Below are 19638 nucleotides of genomic sequence, written 5' to 3'. Positions count from 1 at the left end.
TTGCCACACAGATTATATATTTTGTGAGACACCTGAGAAACTGGGTAGCCAAAGTTTAGCATAAAGGAACATGTTCCAGTAACCCTGATAATTGTCAGGATTTTTGTCTAAAAAGACCTTAGTCACATTTAGCAGTGACCAAGGGTCTGGTCAAAACATGAGTGTGTCACAGCCATTCAGCACTGTTGGACTGTAACTCCTGGGCTGTCTTATTTTGAGATGATCGTTTCTATCAGGATCAGGAAGTGTTCTATTCTCTGTACCAGTTATTCTAGGACCAATACATTAAAAAACAAAAATGTATTGGGCCTGTTAGAATCTGTGAAGGGTTCTTTGAAGGAAAATCTCCAATGGGACTTATAAGCAGGCACTCATTTCCTTATCTAGGAAATGAAAAGGCCGTGTGCTACGGTGGGACCACCAACCTAAGGAAGATGCAAGCTCTGATCACCATCTAGTTAGAGAAACAGGCCATTGTGATAATACAGGACAGAACGCTAAGGGGTGGTAGAAGAAAGGACGTCTCCTCAGAGGCTCTGACCCAACCTGCACATCTCTCATTTGTGTTTCTTCTAATGATAAGCGACTTGGACTCTGAGCAACTTGGAGGGAATTCAGAGGTCTGCTTTTCTGCCTGGAGTTGACTGCTGCTTATGGAGTGAGACGGGGTGGCTAGAGGGAAAGGGGAGCCTCTGGCTGCTTTGGGCTTTCTGATCCTTGTGGTTTTGTGTATCCACATTATCCCTTCATTGGAGAAAGTATAAAAATAAAGCTAACTTTTAGACGTTCTCACCTTTTCAACTCTTACCATTCTTAATCTTAAAATCTTTATTGAGGTCAAGACAAAAGATGTTGGACCCCGTGACCGCAGGCATTGCCAGGGTGGTTTGCTTACCCCGGCCATCCCAACAGTGGTGGTTGGTTTTTGTGAGCTGCCGGGAAAGTCGTCTTGGGGAATGGACAGACCTTTTCTTCAGGGTTAACTGAGCACAGCCAAAAACAGGCCCTGTGCTATGAAAGAGCCTCAGTGCTGGACAGAAGCCAGGGAAAAGCACGAATAGAAATGGTTCGAGTTTCTACGAGAAGGACCCAGCCTTGCCTTTAAGATTTTTCACCTGAATATGACGAGACTTAACTTTTACAAGAGAGTCTTGCCTTCGTCTTTGGAAAATGACCTAACTTTAACATTCTCCGAGAAGCTCAGAGAATGATGGCTCTGTCAGATTCAGATAGAGATGTGCACTTTCTGACTGAAGATAGGAAAAGCCTGTAGAAAAGTCAAAATATTTTCCCAGTTTTTTGAGAGAAGCCAAAGTGTATCAGAATCAAAACTACTTCCTTTGTGTTTCTCTCCTAAAGCACTTGTAGAAACGAGTACAATTACCAGGCATAGTGGCTCACGCCCCCCAGCTATTCAGGAGGCTGAGTCAGGAGGATCGCTTGAGCCTGGGCGTTTGAGAGCAGCCTGGGCAACATAGTGAGTGAGACCCATCTGTTTTAAAAAAAAAAAAAATCAAACGAACCTAGCACAGTTTCCTCCAGGCATAATTAGGAAGCACCAGGAAATCCTAATGGGTTTTCAAGAAGAAAATGATGATTGTGAAAGACCCCAACCTCCTCTCCCTGCTAGGTTTCTGATGCAGAAAAAGCAAGTCAGGCACCTGAGCTGGGAAGGCACTGCACATCATGGCGACATTTGTGAGTCTGTATCCAGGATAAAAATTATTTGTTCAGTTGTATGTGTTGAAATAGTCTCTCCTATCCATCTTAGTACCTCATGGTGTCTTATTTCATTGAGGTATAGCTTACATACAGTAAACTGCAAGTTTTAAGTATACATCTTGACATTTGGGGGCTGTATGTCTTGGTGCTGTCTACCTGATGCAACCTGTGAACTGCATTTGACAGATCCCCCTCACACTTCAGGTCTCACTTCAGTCATCCTAGTTTTTTTAAAACTTCTTGTTTTTATTTTGAAATGTAACGTGCATACTGAAAAGTGAAGCCAATATATACGTATACATTTGGCAAATAATTATAAAGCAGGCATCCACATACCAACACTCAGGTCGAGAGGCAAAAACACTGCCAGCCTTCCCTGAGGAATCCATCCAGTTTTCCACTGGCCTGACCAGCACCAGGCCTTCCCTGCTCTTCCCCAGCGTCAACTCCAGAGTGTGTCTAAACCATGTCTGGTAGATGGGCCGTCTTTGAAGTTCATATAAACGGAATCATAGCCTGCATTCTTTTGTTTCCTGTCATTCAAAATCATGATTGTGAGATTCACCAAAATTGTGTTTGGTCTATTTTATAGCATTTCATTGTAAGAAATTTTAACATTTTTGCATTCTACTGTTGGTGGATATTTGTCATATTTCCACTTTGGGGCTATTACAGTTATTGCTGTGAGCATCTTGGTACAGTGTATGTGTCCTGCTACACATATGTGTGGGTGTTTTTCTAGGCATGGGATTTCTGGGCTTTAGGGCATGTATATCTTTATCTTAGATGATGCCAGACCCTTCAGAGTAGTGATACCTGTTTTCCATCAGCAGTATATGAAAGCTCCTTTCACTCTGCCTTCTTGCCAACACTTGATGCAGTCAGACCTTGTAATATTTGCCATTCTGAGGAGTATAATATGTTGTGATTTTATTTGAATTTCTCTAATTTTTTTTTTTTTTTTTTTTTGAGATGGAGTCTCGCTCTGTCGCCTAGGTTGGAGTGCAGTGGCATGATCTCGGCTCACTGCAACCTCCATCTCCTGGGTTCAAGCGATTCTCCTGCCTGAGCCTCCTGAGTAGCAGGGATTACAGGTGCCCGCCACCACACCTGGCTAATTTTTGTAGAGATGGGGTTTCATCATGTTGGTCAGGCTGGTCGTGAACTCCTGACCTCAGGTGATCCGTCTGCCTTGGCCTTCCAGAGTGTTGGGATTACAGGTGTGAGCCACAGTGCCCAGCCAAATTTCCCTAGTATTAATAAATATAGTTTTGTGGTTTTTGGCTATTTGGATTTCTTGTGTCATGAAGAGTTTGTTCAGATTTTTTGCCCATAGTTAGGTGTTTTAAAAACTGATTTTTAAGAACTTTTTTCTATATCCAGGATAAAAATTATTTGTCCAGTTGTATGTGTTGAAATAGTCTCTCCCATCCATCTTTGTTCTTACTTTCCTCATGGTGTCTTATTATTTCATTGAGGTATAACTTACATAGAGTAAACTGCAAAATTTTTTAAGTATACATCTTGACATAAGTACAGACCTATGTACCCATCACCCAAATGGAAATACAGAACATTCCCATCTCCCTAGAAGGCTTCTTGAGTGTCCCATCTCCCTCACTGTCAATCCCCAGACGTAACTTCTGTTTTGACTTCTATGGTGTTTTAATGAATAAAAATTCCCAATTTTAATGTAAAATTTATCAGTCTTTCCTTCTATGTTTAGTGATTTTTGTGTCTTGTCGAAGACTCTGAGGTCATAAAAGTATGCCAAAAGCTTTACAGTTTTGCCTTCTATCTAGATTTGTAATCTGTCAGAACTGTAATTCTTATTGTGTACAGTAGGGATTCTATCTTTTTTTAATTTCCCCTGTGGTTATGTAGTTGTTTCAGTTTCTGTATTTAAAAACCTTTGTTTCACCCTTGGCTCTGCAGGACCGCCTTGTCATAAATCATTGTCCTACAGGCATGATTCTGTTTCCTGTGCTGTATTGTCTGTCCCTGGCCTGATACTATACTCTTGTAATCATCGTGACTTTATGATCTTGGTATCCGGTAGGGCAAATTTTGAATGTTAACCAACTTTTCATATATTATCCTTCTTATATGTTGCTGGATTCAGTCAATTGCTGTATCATTATGTTCGTGCATTTATTCGGCAGGTATTTATTGAGTAGCTGGTATGTTATGTGCTGCACACTGTTCTAGCTGCTAGGGATACAACGGTTGACCAAAAAAGAGACACTGTGTGCTCCCATGAAGGTTTCAGTATGGTAGGTGGGCACACTCCCTGCTAGGCTTGGGGGCAGGCACTCAGGTCACCTGGGAGACTCTGTGCCCTCAGCATCTTGTGACGTGCCCTTGCTGGGTCTGTCACTTGTACTTTTTTGTGAGCTCCTTGAGAGCAAAGCACATCATGTTTACTTCTTCGTTTTTTTTTGTTTGTTTGTTTGTTTTGGTAGTCCCTGGCACATGGTGGTACAGTGGGTATGCAGTAAGTTCTGGAGCAGGGACTTACCTTCCTACCTTCCTTTGCCTTCCCCACGCTCTTACCTGCTGAGTGTAGTCAGCCCATCCTGTTTTCCCTTCCAGCACTTTGGCCACCCTCTTCTAATATCCCACACTGCCCCTGCACCTCACAGAGACCTGCACATACTGTTCCTCTCACTGGAGTTCTCCCCTTTCTACATTTGGCCAACTCCTACTCACCTTTGAGTTTGATTTAAATATAATTTATTTAAGATAAGTCTTTCATGATCCCAACTCAAATTTAAGGCCCCCTTTTTATTGTTTCACCTTATCCTGTAATTTAACATTGTAGCTTTTATAATACTTTGTAATTATGTGTTTATTTCTCTGCAGCGAACTCTCCTGAAGGCACTGAATTGATATTTAGAGTAAACATAGGCACCATCTCTGCTCTCTCCCCCTTCCATAGTGATTGTCTTTACTTTCCATCCCTTAGTTGAAAATTGGTAAAGGGAAAATGAGGAAACTCTAAGAATCATGTCGTATTTAATGAAATCTTCAAGTGGCATCAGATGCTAGTTGGGAACAATGACTTACAAAATGCAGTAAACACATCACATATCCATGGGTGTATGGTGGCAGCTAGAAAACAGATTTGTACTGATAACTGAATTGATAGAGGTTTTTATCTATGGACAGAGGTGATGTGATCTAGCTTTTTCTGTGATACTCAGAATCTATAACCTGTCTTTGTTGACCTCAAGATAAAGACCTTGTAACAACAACAGTAATAACAGATTTGTGTGGGAGAGAGTTCAGGGAAATTCATGGGTAGGAGGTCCCAGGAATCTGTCTTCTCACCTAGACAACATTTGTACTGAATCTGATGTAACTCTTTTGGTACTCTGAAGTCCACTGAAGTCTTGCAATGTCCACCAGAAGGCTTGAATGGTAAAGTGGAGTTAACTTCTGTCAATTTCAGCTCTAGCACAGTGGCAGCTATTCCTCTTCCATCCCTAGTCCTATGGCAGCAGCTGTACACTGTTCCTAGAGCATCTTGCAAGCAGCTTGTGGGAGCCAGGTAGGGTGGGCCAAAAAGACCCTGACATGCAAATATCTGGGGTCAGTGCTCTGATGACTGATTTCAGCTTTTGATCACAGAGGTACAGACAAAGGAGTGGAGGCCAATATTGTTGCACCTACCCCCATTGTTGTAAGTCCTTCCATCTCTGGCTGAAGTGGTTTTCTGGGTATTTAAAAGGCCAACACCCTTTTTCCCTCTTCCCTTTATTTTTCTTTTGCATCTTTTGGGAACCAGGCATTAAATACTAGGATGTTGAAAAATAACTATATATACAGGGAAAATTAGAAAGTTACCGTAGATTCCCAGGGAATAGCATAGGCTCAGAGAAGACCTGAGAAGATCTTAAATTTACACCTCAGGCTTATCCTTGGCACAGAGAAAGCCTGCAACAATCCAGAAATAATAATAATAATGAACAGTAACAAAAGTAGCAAACACTTTGGCTTAGAATCTGAATTCTAGAGTTACTACATTATTAGAGTCAGATGTCCCATTTCAAAAACAATCATAAGGCATACATAAGAAACAGGAAAGTAGGCCCATTCAAGGGGGAAAAAATGAAACAAACAGAAACCATTCTTGGATTCATCTACTATATTTTAAAACAAGTGTCTTACTAAAGATGCTCAAGGAACTAAAGGAACATGTGTGGAAAATCAATAAAACAATATATGGACAAGCCCAGGTGCAGTGGCTCACATCAGTAATCCCAGCACCTACCAAGGCAGGTGGCTTGAGCTCAGGAGTTTGAGACCAGCCTGGTAAAATGGCAAAACCTCATCTCTACAAAAATCAGCCCCAGGCGTGGTGGTGTGCACCTGTAGTCCCAGCTACTTGGGAGGCTGAGGTGGGAGGATGTCTCGAGCCCAGGAGGTGGAGGTTGCAATGAGCTGAGATTGTGCCACTGTGCTCTAGCCTGGGGAACAGAGCCAGGCCCTGTCTCTAAATCAAAACAAAACAAAAAGCCCAATATGGACAAAATGAAATGTCAACAAAGAGATAGAAGACCTGAAGATAAATCAAAGAGAAATTCTGGAGCTGAAAGTACAATACCTGAAATAAATTTACTAGAAGGATTCGAAGACAGATTTGAGCAGGCAGAAGGAAGCTAGGACAATGGAAAATATTAAGTCCAACAAGCAGAAAGAAAAAAGGTTGTAGAAAAGTGAACAGAGCCTGAGGGATATGTGGAACACCATCAAGCCAACCAACATACGCATTGTGGGAAACAAGGAAAAAGAGAGAGAAAAGGGCAGAGAGGATATCTGAAGAAATAAGGACTGAAAATTTTCCACATTTGATGGAAGTCACGAATATATACATCCAGGAAACTTGGTGAACTCCAAGTAAGATGAACTCAAGGAGACACATTATTGTCAGAGTTTTGAGTTTTGAAAGACAGAGATAAAGAGAATCTTAAAAGCAGCAAGGAAGAAGCAGTCCATCACATGCAAGAGATAATCCATAGGATTATCAGCAGTTTTCTTATTAGAAACTCTGGAGGCCTGAAGGCAGTGGGCCAAAATGTTCAAAGTGCTAAAAGAAAAAACTGTCAACTAAGAATCGTTTGTCTGTCCAAACTGTCCTTCAACCATGAGGGATAAATTAAGACATTCACAGACGAACAAAAGCTGATGGAGTTTATTACCACTAGACCTGCCTTGCAAGAAATGCTCAAGGTAATCCTGCAGGGTGAAATGAGAAGACAACAGACAGTAACTTGATGCTATATGAAGAAATAAAGATCTCAATAGAGATAAATTCATGAGCAATATACAAGCTAGTTTATAACTTCACATTTTGTTTTCTACATATTTTAAGAGACTAATGTGTCTAAAAGGATTACTAGTTTATATTTTAGGTTACACAGTGTATAAGGTTATAATTTTTTTTATGTTAACCAAAGGGAGTAAGCAGAGCTGTAAAGGAGCAGCATTTTTGGATGTTATTGAAGTAAAACTGGCATAAATTAGAATTAGAGTATTATAACTTTAGAATGTTAAATGTAATCCCCATGGTAACCACACACACACACACACACACACACACAGACACAGCTATAGAATATACATAAAAGGAAATGAAAAAGGAACTTAAACATTTCAGTACAAAAAATAAACTAAAAAGAAGACAGTAATGCAAGAAATAAGTTATAAGGCATATGGGAAACAAATAGCAAAATGACATAAATAAGCCCTTATTGGTAATTATTTAAATGTAAATGGATCAAGCTCTGTAATCAAAAGACAGAGATCAACAGAATGGATAAAAACACTTGATCTAACTGTACTGTCTACAAGAGATTCAGTTTAGATCCAAAGACACAAATAGGTTGAAAATAAGAGGATAGAAAAAGATAGTATAAGGAAATGGTAAGAGAGAGCAGACGTGACTAATATCAGACAAAATGATTTTAAATCAAATAAAGGTTGCAAGAGAAAAAGAAGAACACAATAAAGTTTCAATACAGTAAGAAGATATAACAGATACAAATTTGCACAGACCGATTAACAGGCCAAAATATATGAAGCAAAAACCGAAGGAAGAAATAGTTCTACAGTAATAGTTGGAAACTTCATTACCCTACTCTCAATAATGGATAGAAGAACCAGACAGAAGGTAAGTAAGGAAACAGAGGACTTAGTAAACAAACTAGATCTAACAGACATACACAGAACACTCTATCCTACAACAAGAGCGTATACATTGTTCTCAAGTGCACAGAAGACATTTTCCAGGATAGAGCATATATTAGGTAACAAATTAAGTTTCCATAGATTTTTAAAGATATCATACAGAGTATCTTTTCTGACCACAACTGGATGGTGTTAGATACCAGAAATAAAACTAAAACTGGAATATTCACAAATTTATGGAAATTAAAAAACATACTGCTAACCAGTAGATCAAAGAAGAAATCACAAGGGAAATTAGAGAATACTTAGAGGTCACCTGGGTGCAGTGGCTCATACCTGTAATCCCAGCAGTTTGGGAGGCCAAAGTAGGAGGATTGCTGGAGGCCAGGAGTTCAAGACCTGCCTGGGCAACATGGTGAAGCCCCATCTCTATTAAAAATTTAAAAAAAGAAGAAAAAAATATTTAGAGACAAATGAAAATGAAAAGACAACATAACAGAACTTATGGGACACAGCAAAAATAATGCTAAGGGGGAAATTTATAGCTATAAATCTTTACATTAAAAAATAAGAAAGTTCAAGGAACTAGATAAAGACTTAGACAAAGTAAACCCAAAGCTAGCAAAAGGAAGATAATAAATATTAGGGCAGAGATAAAACAAACTAGAGAATAGAAAAATAATAGAGAAAATTATGAAAACAGAAGTTGGTTTTTTAAAGATAAACAAAAATTTACCAACTTTTAGCTAGGTGGACTAAGGTAAAAAGAAGACTCAAATTATCAGAAATGAAAGTGGGGACATTACTACTGATTCTACAGAAATAAAAAGGGTTGCAAGAGAGCACTGTGAACAACTGTACACCATCAGTTTGGATAATGTAGATGAAATGGACAAATTCCTAGAAGCTCAAAATCTATCATAACTAAGTCACAAAAAAAATAGAAAATATGGATAGACCTATCACTAGTAAGATAATTGAATCAGCAATGAAAAATCTCACAAAGAAAAGCCCTAAACCTGATGCCTTCACTGGTGAATTCTAGCAAACATTTCAAGGGGAACTAATACTAATCCTTCTCAAACTTTTCCAAAAAAATTGAAGAGAAGAGAACCCTTCCTAACTCATTTTATGAAGCCAGCATTACCCTGGTACAAAAGCTAGACAGAGACCCTACAAGAAAACTAAAGACCAATATCCTTTATGAACATGAATTTAACAGCATACTAAAAGAATTACACACCGTGACCAAATGGAATTTATTCCTGGAATGCAGGGGTGGTTCAACATACTGAAATTGACCAGTGTAATACACCACATTAATAGAATGAAGGGAAAGAAACACATGATCGATTCAGTTGATACAGAAAAAGCATTTGACAAAATTCAACATCTCTTCATGATAAAAAAAAAAAAACTCAACAAACTGGGAATATAATGAAACTACCTCAACATAATAAAAGCCATGAAAACCCAACAAGTGAAAAATCAACAGCAAACGTATTCCATGATGAAAGACTGAAAGCTTTTTCTCTGAGATCCAGGAACAAGGCAAGGATGTCCACTTTCATCACTTTTATTCAATATCTTACTAGAAGTTCTAACCAAACCAATTAAGAAAAAGAAAAGGCATCCAAATTAGAGGAAGAAGTAAAATTATCTTTTCACAGATTACGTGATCTATGGAAAACCCTAAGGATTCCATCCCCCTCATACAGAAAAACCATTAAAACTCATGTTTTAATGAAGTCAGTAAAGTAGCACTTAAGTCAACACACAAAAATCAGTTGCATTCTATTTACTAATACTGACCTGGAATGGAAATTACAAAAGCAATTCCTTTTATAATAGCATCAAAAATAATAAAATACTTAGGAATTAACTTAAGGAGGTGAAAGATTTGTACCATGAAAACTATAAAACATTGCTGAAAGAAATTAAAGGAGACATAAGTGGGAACACATCTCATGTTCATGTGTTGAAAAACAGTATTGTTAAGATGTCAGTACTGCTCAAAGCAATTACAGATTTAATGCAAGTCATGTCAGTATCCCAATGAAATTTTTTGCAGAAATAGAAAAACCCATTCCAAACTTCATATGGAATCTCAAGGGACATTGAATAGCCAAAACAATGTATAAGAAGAACAGAGCTGGAAGACTCACACTTCCTGATTTTGAAACTTATAATAAAGCTACAATAATCAAAACAGTGTGGTACTAACATGAAGACAGACAACTGGACTAGTGGGACAGAATAGAGAATCCAGAAATAAATCTCCACAAATGTAGTCAAATGATTGTTGAAAAGGATGACAACACCATTCAGTGGAGAAAAGGCAGTCTTTTCAGTAGACGGTGATAAGGAAGCTGGATATCCAGGTGCAAAAGAATGAAACTGAACCCTTACTTAACATCATATACAAAAATTAACTCAAAGTGGATTAAATGTAAGATTCTTAGATGAAAATACAGAGCAGAAGCTTCACATGACATTGGATTTGGCAATTATTTATTGGATGTGATACCAAAGGCACAGACAGCAAAAGGAAAAATGATAAATTGGACTACATGAAAATTTTAAAATATTTTGCATCATTCAACAGAGTGAAAGAATCATTCAACACAGTGAAAATGTAATCCACAGAACAGGAGAATATATTTGCAAATTATTTATTTGATAAGGGATAGATATCTAGAATATATAGAGAATTCATAAAACTTAACAACAATAAAACAACCTGATTCAAAAATGGACAAAAGACTGAGTACACATTTCTCCAGTAAGATATACAAATGGCCAAGAAGCACATGCAAATATACTCAGCATCACTAATCATGAGAAAAATGCAAATCAAAACCACAATGAGATACCACCTCACACCCATGAGGATAGCCACTATATAAAGCAAGAAAAAAAAAACAAACAAACAAGTCTTGGCATGAATGTGGAGAAATCAGAACTCCCATGCATTACTGATGGGAATGTAAAACGGTGCAGCCATTGTGGAAAACGGTTTGGCAAGTCCCCAAAAAGTTAAAGGTAGAATGACTATATATATGATTTAGCAATTCCACTTCTGGGTACATACCCGAAAGAATTGAGAGTAGTGTCTCAAAGAAGTATTTGTACACCGTGTTCCTAGCAGCATTATGTGCAGTAGCCAAAAGGTAGAAGCAACCCAGGTGTCCACCAAAGGATCAGTGGGTAAACAAAATGTGGCCTCTACATTTAATGAAATATGATTCAGCCTTAAAAGGAAGGCAGTTCTGACACACACTGCAACATGGATGAACCCTGAGGACCTTACGCTTAGTGAAATAAGCCAGTCATACTGTGTCAGCTTATTTATAAGAGGTACTTAGAGTAGTCAAAATCACGGAGACAGAAAGTAGAGTGCTTGCCAGTGGTTGAGGGGAGAGAAGAAAGGGAATTACTGTTTAATGGGGACTGAGTTTCAGTTTACGAGACGAGTTGTGGAGATGGATGGTAGTGATAGACACACAATGTTGTGAATGCGTTTAACACTACCAAAGTGTACTCTTTAATATAGTTAGGATGCGAAATTTTATGTTATGTGTACTTTACCAAAGTAAAAAAAAATCTGGAGAAAAATAAATGTAGGCAGCAACTGTACCTCAGACTTTTCCTGTATGTCTCAGATCTTCATCAGGGGCCTGAGCACAACATAGTTTCCTAATTAATCATTCTTCAGGGTCAAAAAAAGCAAACAGTTCTGTCTGTTTAACAGTAATATCTGACATTGAGTGCCTCTTTCATGCCAGGCATTGTGGTCTTATTTCATCTTTGCATCCATCCTATGAAACAATATTTTTATCTTCATTTTATAGAGGGGGGAATTTAGGCAAATGGTTTTATAACTGGCTAGGGCCACCAGCTGTTCGGCAGCAGAACGGCAATGCAATTTGAACCTCAACTTTCTGTCCACAAGGCCCAAGAACATAATCACTTTTCTGTACTGTCGTTTGACATATTGAGAGATCATTTTGTCTCCCCCCTCGTTGGTGAAAGGATGTGAAGTCACATGCCTGATAGAGGAGCGTGGTGGCCTATAAGCCCACCTAGAGCCTGTGCTGGAGCTCCACTGTATCCATGGCTCTCAGGTGCACTGAGTGTGTTGTGCACATGGCAAACACCCCTTTCCGTCACCTGTACCCACTACCTGTCCAAGTTCACAGGTGGAACAACTGCCTTGATAAAGTGTAAATTGCCCAAAGCCGTGCGGCTTGTAAAATGGCAGAGCCGTAATTGAACCCAAGTCTGTATTATTCCAAAATTTTATTCTCGCCATTATGGACTCCTGCTCCCTTGTTCCACTCTCCACGCAGCTGCCCACAACAGCTTCTTAATTTTTCTACTTCAGCTCTTTCGACGAGTTCTCATTGTGTTAGAATGCAGTACAGCAAGCTCCTTACCATAGCCTAAGAATCCCTGAAAGAGCTGGCCTTGACTGACCTCTGCTTCATTTTATCCACTCTCCCTCACTCATTCTTCCCAGCCATACAAGTTTTTCTCATCAATGTTCCTCCATGTGGGGGCGCCGCGTGGCCTGCTCCCGTCTGCAACCTCCTCCTCAGCTCTCTAGGGGTCTGGCTTCTTTTCATCCTTTGAGTTTCAGCTGTGATGTTAATTCCTCAGAGAGGCCTTCCCTAACTCCCCTCTTTCCCCAAGTTGTCCTCTTGTAATTATGCGCTGTCACCCCTTTCAGACTTTGTTTTTGGTTTAGGGCCTGCCTCTCCAAGTGCTAGAATGTAAACGCCCCAAGGGCCGGGATTGGACTATCCTGTTAGCTGTTGTCTTACCAGTATTGAGCATTTTGCCTTCATATTTATTAAATGAATGAATAGATCATGATTAAATTTTTGAGAGACATTCAGATGTAAGATTAACAGTTTGAATTTGTTCATATCTAAATCCCTTGCTCCAACGCCAGTCTAAATATCAAGAGGTGTATTTACAGAAAAGAGGAAAACAGTGTTAAAGTATTAAGTTTCTGTAATTCAATGAATTTTCTCCCCAAAATGAAATATTCAGTACTTCAGAAATTTTTTAGAGAGATATGTGTCAAGGGAGAGTTTTAGAACTAAGTGTCACCAGCATGACCACTTGGCTTTTAAATAGTCTAAAGTGTTATAATTAATGTTGGAGTTATTTATGTATTATACCTTTCTGCTGAAGGTTGTCCTGACTTTAAATGGATATAGTAGTGCTCTTCCCCTGATGAGGATAAATTAGAATTAGAGATCTCCTTGTTGAAAGAAATCAATCAGACTGCAGCTAACTCTTGAGTCACCTATTACTGTTAGAAGTGAAAGCAGACAGCATGAAATGAGAACCTCTCTCCTGTGTTGACTTTGCAGCATTAGTAGAGTCCTTGGGAAGCGCATGCATCTGGTATCTGTCTCTGTTCACCCTGCAAGCCCTCCCCACCCTTGACCACCGACTTCCTGGGAGCTGCTTGAGGCGTCGGGGGAGGTGGGGTGAGGAGGCAGCTCAGGATGGCCATGGTAACTAATGCTAATGGAGCAAGTGCTACCAGATGCCCAGACACTGGTGTGTACAGCATAAGCGCGCTCCCTGACTCCTCAGGGCCTGCTGTGTCTTGTCTGTTCTAAATCGCCAGAAGCTCCACCTTGTTCATGTTCTTCATTTAATCCTTTCTAACTTAGAACTATTTTTGATCCTTGACTGTACTTCATTAATTTTGAAATATCAACAGTGCTAGATGAACACTAATGTCTTATAACTTAGGTGGGTTTACTTTTTCTGCTCCAAATTTTTATTTCCCTTTGAATTGTTAGCTTATTAGCTAGTTCTAAAGGTATTTTGCAGAGATAGTTACTCTGGTGTCTGCAAGTTTATTTTATCACTTGGGATTTCTTTGAAGAGAAAGGGATGTATTTCATGTATCACAAAACCTACCATTCCTTGTACTGGTTTGCAGGCATAGCTCAGAAACGTGCAGTCATAGCAGCCCGGAAGAAGAACTGCTCTGCCCTGCAGAGGTCTCTCTGGATGGACTGGTCATGACAGAATACTTAGCAGCGATATGGCATCACGATCAGGGGAGCGGACGCCGGAGCCTGACTGCCTATTTCCAAATCCACCTTGAACACATCCAGTTGCGGGACCGTGGCCATGTTCGCCTCTGTGTGTCTTAGTTTTCTCATCAGTAGAATGAGGATAGTAACGAACATCTACCGCATAGAGAGTTTGTGAGGATTGAATGCTTTCACACTTAGAACAGCCCCTGGCACATCCTGTGTCCTGGAATGTGACAACCGATGCTGTTACCTTTATTAGTTTTACTCGTGCTACTATTTTGTGAAGGTAAACTGACAATCTCATTTTCAGTCTTGGCTTATGTGAGAGACACTTAAATGTACGAGCTTCACTTGCATTGAGAGTGGCAGTGTGTTCCAGGAACAGAAATTCAGTGGGGCCAGCTTATTATGTGACCACTGATCCCAAAGATCACCAGGTACTTGGTAAACATCCTCTTTACCTGGCAGGCGAGGCCTGACACTTCCCCTGTTTCTACTGGGTTTCTATTGACTCCCATTCATAAATCCCCTATCGTTAGGACCTCCCCTGCCACCATCTGGGCAGTGAAGCTCTGCCGGTGTGCTACTGGCAGCGTCCCGGGTTGTGTGTGGAGACACTGAGCACTGTTGTTTACTTTAGAAGGTTATTGTCCCCAGAATGCTGCTCCCCCACAACTGTCTCCTGCAGCATGAAGGCTGACATTGTATCGTGGCTGCGTATCCACATGCATTTATTAAATCACACCTCCCTTTCAGCCCAGATCTGACAGAACTCTGGGAGCTACCCCCTCATAAGTAGATCAAATCCAGGCACCAACAGGCAAATATTTTAAACACTCGTACTGTAGCCAGGAGCCACAAGGACCAGTAAGATAGGAGTCTGAGCACACGGTGAACACACATTCTCTGGAGTCAGAACTCGTGCACCGTGGCCTGAATGTCTGCAGTGTGCATGGGTGTGCCAGGCACTCTGCTAACCATGCTGCATACAGTGGCTACTTCCGAGTCTCAGATGTGACATTGGAGTGCTGCCCCAAATCCAACTGGAACTACTTCATGGCCCCAAAACCCTTTCGTGTGGTTTAAGTTAGAAGTGGTATTGGTTGTTTCTGACCCTGAAACCTGTGTGTGATGGGGCTGCCAGACTGTGACTGCTTTGTACCACGCTTTGCTTTGAAGTGGTCAGTAAAATGATTCCAGAGCATGTCATGTACAAAATTAGTTTCATTGCCACAGGATCCTTCACCACCAAAACCCCGTGAATGTGAGGTACCTGTGAGCGCGGCCCTCCATTGGCCACAGAAGCTTTTGGAGTGGGCAGTGTGTGCGATGATTGTGCAGGGCACAGGTCATCTTCCCATGACTTCACTGCCAGATGGATGGGCTCATGGGTCCTGCTTTGCCTAGCATGGGCGCTTGAGCTTTCACATCTGGGACTGGTGAGGGATGGAGAGTACACGCCCAACAAGGCCTGGACAGCACACTGGTGCCACAGCCCTTCGCTCAGGCCACGGGATGCAGTGGAGGAAGTGTAAGCCTTGTAGAGAGAGAGGTTTCAGGCTTCAGAGAGGAGGCCTGTGAAGTCAGGAACATCTCCCCTCTCCCTTGACAATTTATGGAAAGTACATTGTGCCAAGCAAGGACAGTGAATGGGCCCTCGTTTCAGCATCTTTAATAAAGTACTGATTTGGGTTATGCACAAATATAAAATCTTTAGTGGACAGAGGTGTGAAATGTAGTTCTGTCAAAACTCAGCAGTGTTTTATGGGGCCTATGTACCACTTCCCTTACAGCCTAGAAGCCGAGAAGCAGCCTCAGCTTTCAGTGCAGGGGTGTTGCTGAGATGGCTTTTTCCCTCCGGAAAGACTGAAACTGCTCTTTCTTATAGTGTGTATTAAATGCAAATCTTACTCTATATTCTTCAGATTGTAACCTATAATTTCCAAATCTGGGCCAGGCGCGGTGGCTCACGCCTGTAATCCCAGCACTTTGGGAGGCAGAGGCAGGCAGATCACGAGGTCAGGAGATCGAGACCATCCTGGCTAACACAGTGAAACCCCGTCTCTACTAAAAATACAAAATATAGCCGGGCGTGGTGGCGGGTGCCTGTAGTCCCAGCTACTCGGCAGGCTGAGGCAGGAGAATGGCGTGAACCCGGGAGGCGGAGCTTGCAGTGAGCCGAGATTGCACCACTGCACTCCAGCCTGGGCGACAGAGCGAGACTCCGTCTCAAAAAAAAAAAAAAAAAAAAAAAAAATCCAAATCTGACAATTATTTCTCTGCCTTCTTTTAGTATTTTTTTTTAACACTTTCAGTATTAGCAATTAGCCATTAATTGGTAAATTGGAGGGTATACATACTCATGATTTTAGCTTTTATTTTTAAATGCTATTAAGGCATAACAGGCTACAAAACATAGAACAGTACATACAGCACTGCATGGAAACATTTGAAGCACAGATGTTCTGTCGTATTAAAATATAAAAAGTCAGAGGGAAATTAGATACCAGATAGACCAACAATTTAGAGAAGGAAGAGGGAGCCAAAATGGCTGGTTTGTGGTGAGTATTGCACACATAGTTCCCAGCGTCATGCAAGGAGGCCCTGTGTAGAATCTGCACCATAAATTAGACTTCTTCTTTAATTTTCTGAATGAGAAGAGTATGCAATGGGACCAGTGACATAAATGAGAGTTGAGCACAGAAGATAATCATAACAGATGAAGGTGGAAGTAAAATGAACTTTAGAAAGCAGTGAAAATGTCTCTTGACATTTGAGTTTATTCTGAAAAACTTGTGGCCCCTTGCAAAAGTAAGGGGATCTTCAGATGTATCTCTGTCACAGGACCTCCATCTTGCCTGGCCCGCTCCCTCTCTCCTGCCTCCTGCCCTACTCTCCCGCACCCTGCGAGTGGGAGCTCTTCTTTTTGGAGGTGGTCCCAACAGGTAGCACAAGTCCCATGAAACTCCAGGAAGCCCGGGCTCCCTGGGCAGCACTTTGGGAAGTGTCTTTTTTCCTCTCAGTAAGAAAGTTCTTAGAGAACAGGGCCAAGGTCAATGAGGACTCCCCCTGGGGATGCAGTGGGGTGAGATGGGGTGAGGAGGTTGCCTTTTCAGGGCCACACTCTTGGCGTGTTTTCTTCTTTGGCTGACAGAAATTGGCATATTTTAAAGTATTTTGGTTTGTAGAAATATAACGCATTTTGAGAACAATTTTTAAACTGAACTACTATTTTGCATTCTAAAATCTCTACATTTTACCATGGTCCGAGAAGATATTTGTTTAGATGTGACAAGGGATTTGTGAAGCATCTTCATCTAGGAAAACCTTTTTCTAACAGGGCAGATAATTACACAGGTTTGTAAAAGCCTGGGTGGAGTAGGCTTGCCCGTGCTGACCATGCTATGTGCAGGCCAGCTCTGGGAGAGGTTCTAATTGTGCGCCCCTCCCTGCTCCACAGTGTACTTTGGAAAGCCCTGCAGCACACAAATCCCTTGCCTTCATGGGTTTGTTATCTGAAAAGAGTTTTAAAATATATATCGGATGCAAAAACTAAATACAGATATTACATATAATATATGCATCTGTTATACAGATATTATAAATAAAGTCCATATATATCAGAACATCATGAAAAGTCTTTTAACACATTTAAATCATTTTAATTTACGTAATGCATATTTTTTCAGTGCCAGTACTTTTTAAGGTTGGTTTATTTATTTTCTTATTTTTGAGACAGAGTCTTGCTCTGTTGCCCAGGCTGGAGTACAGTGGCGCAATCTCGGCTCACTGCAACCTCTGCCTCCCGGGTTTAAGCGATTTCTCCTGCCTCAGTCTCCTGAGTAGCTGGGACTGCAGGCGGCTTACCAGCACGCCTAGCTGATTTTTTTGTATTTTTAGTAGAGATGAGGTTTCACCATGTTGGCCAGGCTGGTCTCAAACTCCTGACCTCGTGATCCGCCTGCCTCAGCCTCCCAAAGTGTTGGGATTACTGGCGTGAGCCACTGTGCCCGGCCTATTTATTTATTAATTCAACAGATATTCATTAGGGCTTCCCATGTTCTAGGCCGGAAGTTGGCACACCTTTTCTGTGAAGGGCCACAGAGTAAATATTTTGGCTCTGTAGGCCGTGCTATGTCTTGGCTGTGTTGACAGCAGCTGCCAACACAGGCAAGTGATGGGCATGGCTGTGTGCCGTAGAACCTTGTTTACGGATACTGACATTTGAACTTCAAATAATTTTCATGTGTCAGAAATCAGTATTCTTTAGATTTTTTTTTCCAATCATCTAAATACATTAAAACTGTTTTTAGTTTACTGTCATAACAAGCACAGGCCATCATTTGCTGACCCCTGTTCTTAGCAGTCTTCTAAGCACCGACAGAGCAGTGACCAGAACAGAGTTCCTGTCGCCCTGGAATCTACATTTAATGATGTACAGGACTTTAAGTAGCACTGATTTTGATAGCTGGAAGAATAGTTTAGCTTGATGGAATCTGTCTCATCAGACAATTCCAGTTTTAACATTTCAGCTTACCTGACTGTACTTTAAAAGTGAGCTTGGCACATCAATCTGCTGGTCATTAATACCCTTACCGTGGATTGTTTTTCTGTATCATGCTGTTTCCCAGCCTATGTTCTTCTCCCCTGCTAATATCTTATCACCTTGCTGACAAGGCCACCCAGTTTAGTGTTGGGCCCTGTGTTGAACCAGCTGAGGCCCAGTGCAGTGCTGCCTCGGGCATTCAGCAGTACAAGGTGCTTTACTGACGCTGTGGTCTTGGTGGCCTGGGTCAAGACCCCAGAGTCCCGTGCTGAAGAGCTGGCCAGCACTATCAAGTCCCGCTCTAGTGCTGATTGCAGGGTTCTTTCAAGGCAGTTTTGCAACAAACGGGCTCATGCCTTCTATTTGTAGTAGCTATGGAAACGTTAGAAGCTCTCTTTCTAAAGCTAAGCATACAATAAAGCACTTCAGATGTTGGTGGGATTAGAGACTTTAGAAGATGTTTAATTTTCTCCCCTACTCTTTCTTCCTCTCTGTCCCTTTAGAGAGGGAACAAGAGGGCAATGTGAATATTAACTGAGACTTGCTTTAATCTCTCTCGTGACACTTCAGACTGTCTAGGTCTGCACAGGCTGCACTCTAACAAGGAGTGGCATGCATATTCATGACCCAGGGCTGTGGACCAGACACACTTCCTAGGGCTATATTTTACAATGTTTTTATTTTCTACTCAAAATTTCTTGAAAGAAACAACTATGAAAAATTGATTTTGTGATTTTGATTAAGTCTAGAACCCAAGACAGCAGTGCTAAAATGTTCTCACTGGAAATAGGAACAGATTAGAGGGGGTTTGTGTAGTATTTGATTTACAGGTAGACAACACAAACCCCAAAATGTTGGTGCTCATTTAGAGGGGGCAGTGGAGCAAACTTCACATCTGCCTAAGAAGAATGCGTAGGGGTTCTACCTTCGTGAAGTCCGCCTTAAACTGGAAGGAAAGATGAATTTCACTTAAAATACGTAAGAGTATTAAATGTATATTTAAATGAAAAGTGTGGAGGTTTACTATTATTGGCATGGTTGTGGTTTCTGATTTTCAAGGCCCTGAAAGGGAGTTGACTCCAGAGTGGACTTGTGGCCCTATTTCTTCTCAGCCTT

General features: G+C 40.9%; 1 protein-coding gene across 3 annotated transcripts in view; it reads left to right on the top strand.

The window, feature by feature from the left end:
• ATXN10 (ataxin 10) overlaps nt 1–19638 on the top strand; it is a 189465-nt gene that overhangs the window by 152222 nt on the left and 17605 nt on the right. The window lies entirely within an intron of this gene.

Source organism: Symphalangus syndactylus, chromosome 18, assembly GCF_028878055.3.
Source record: "Symphalangus syndactylus isolate Jambi chromosome 18, NHGRI_mSymSyn1-v2.1_pri, whole genome shotgun sequence".
In the NCBI taxonomy this organism is placed as follows: domain Eukaryota; kingdom Metazoa; phylum Chordata; class Mammalia; order Primates; family Hylobatidae; genus Symphalangus; species Symphalangus syndactylus.
Note: the sequence above shows the minus strand (reverse complement) of the source record. Positions and strands in the feature narration are given on the sequence as shown.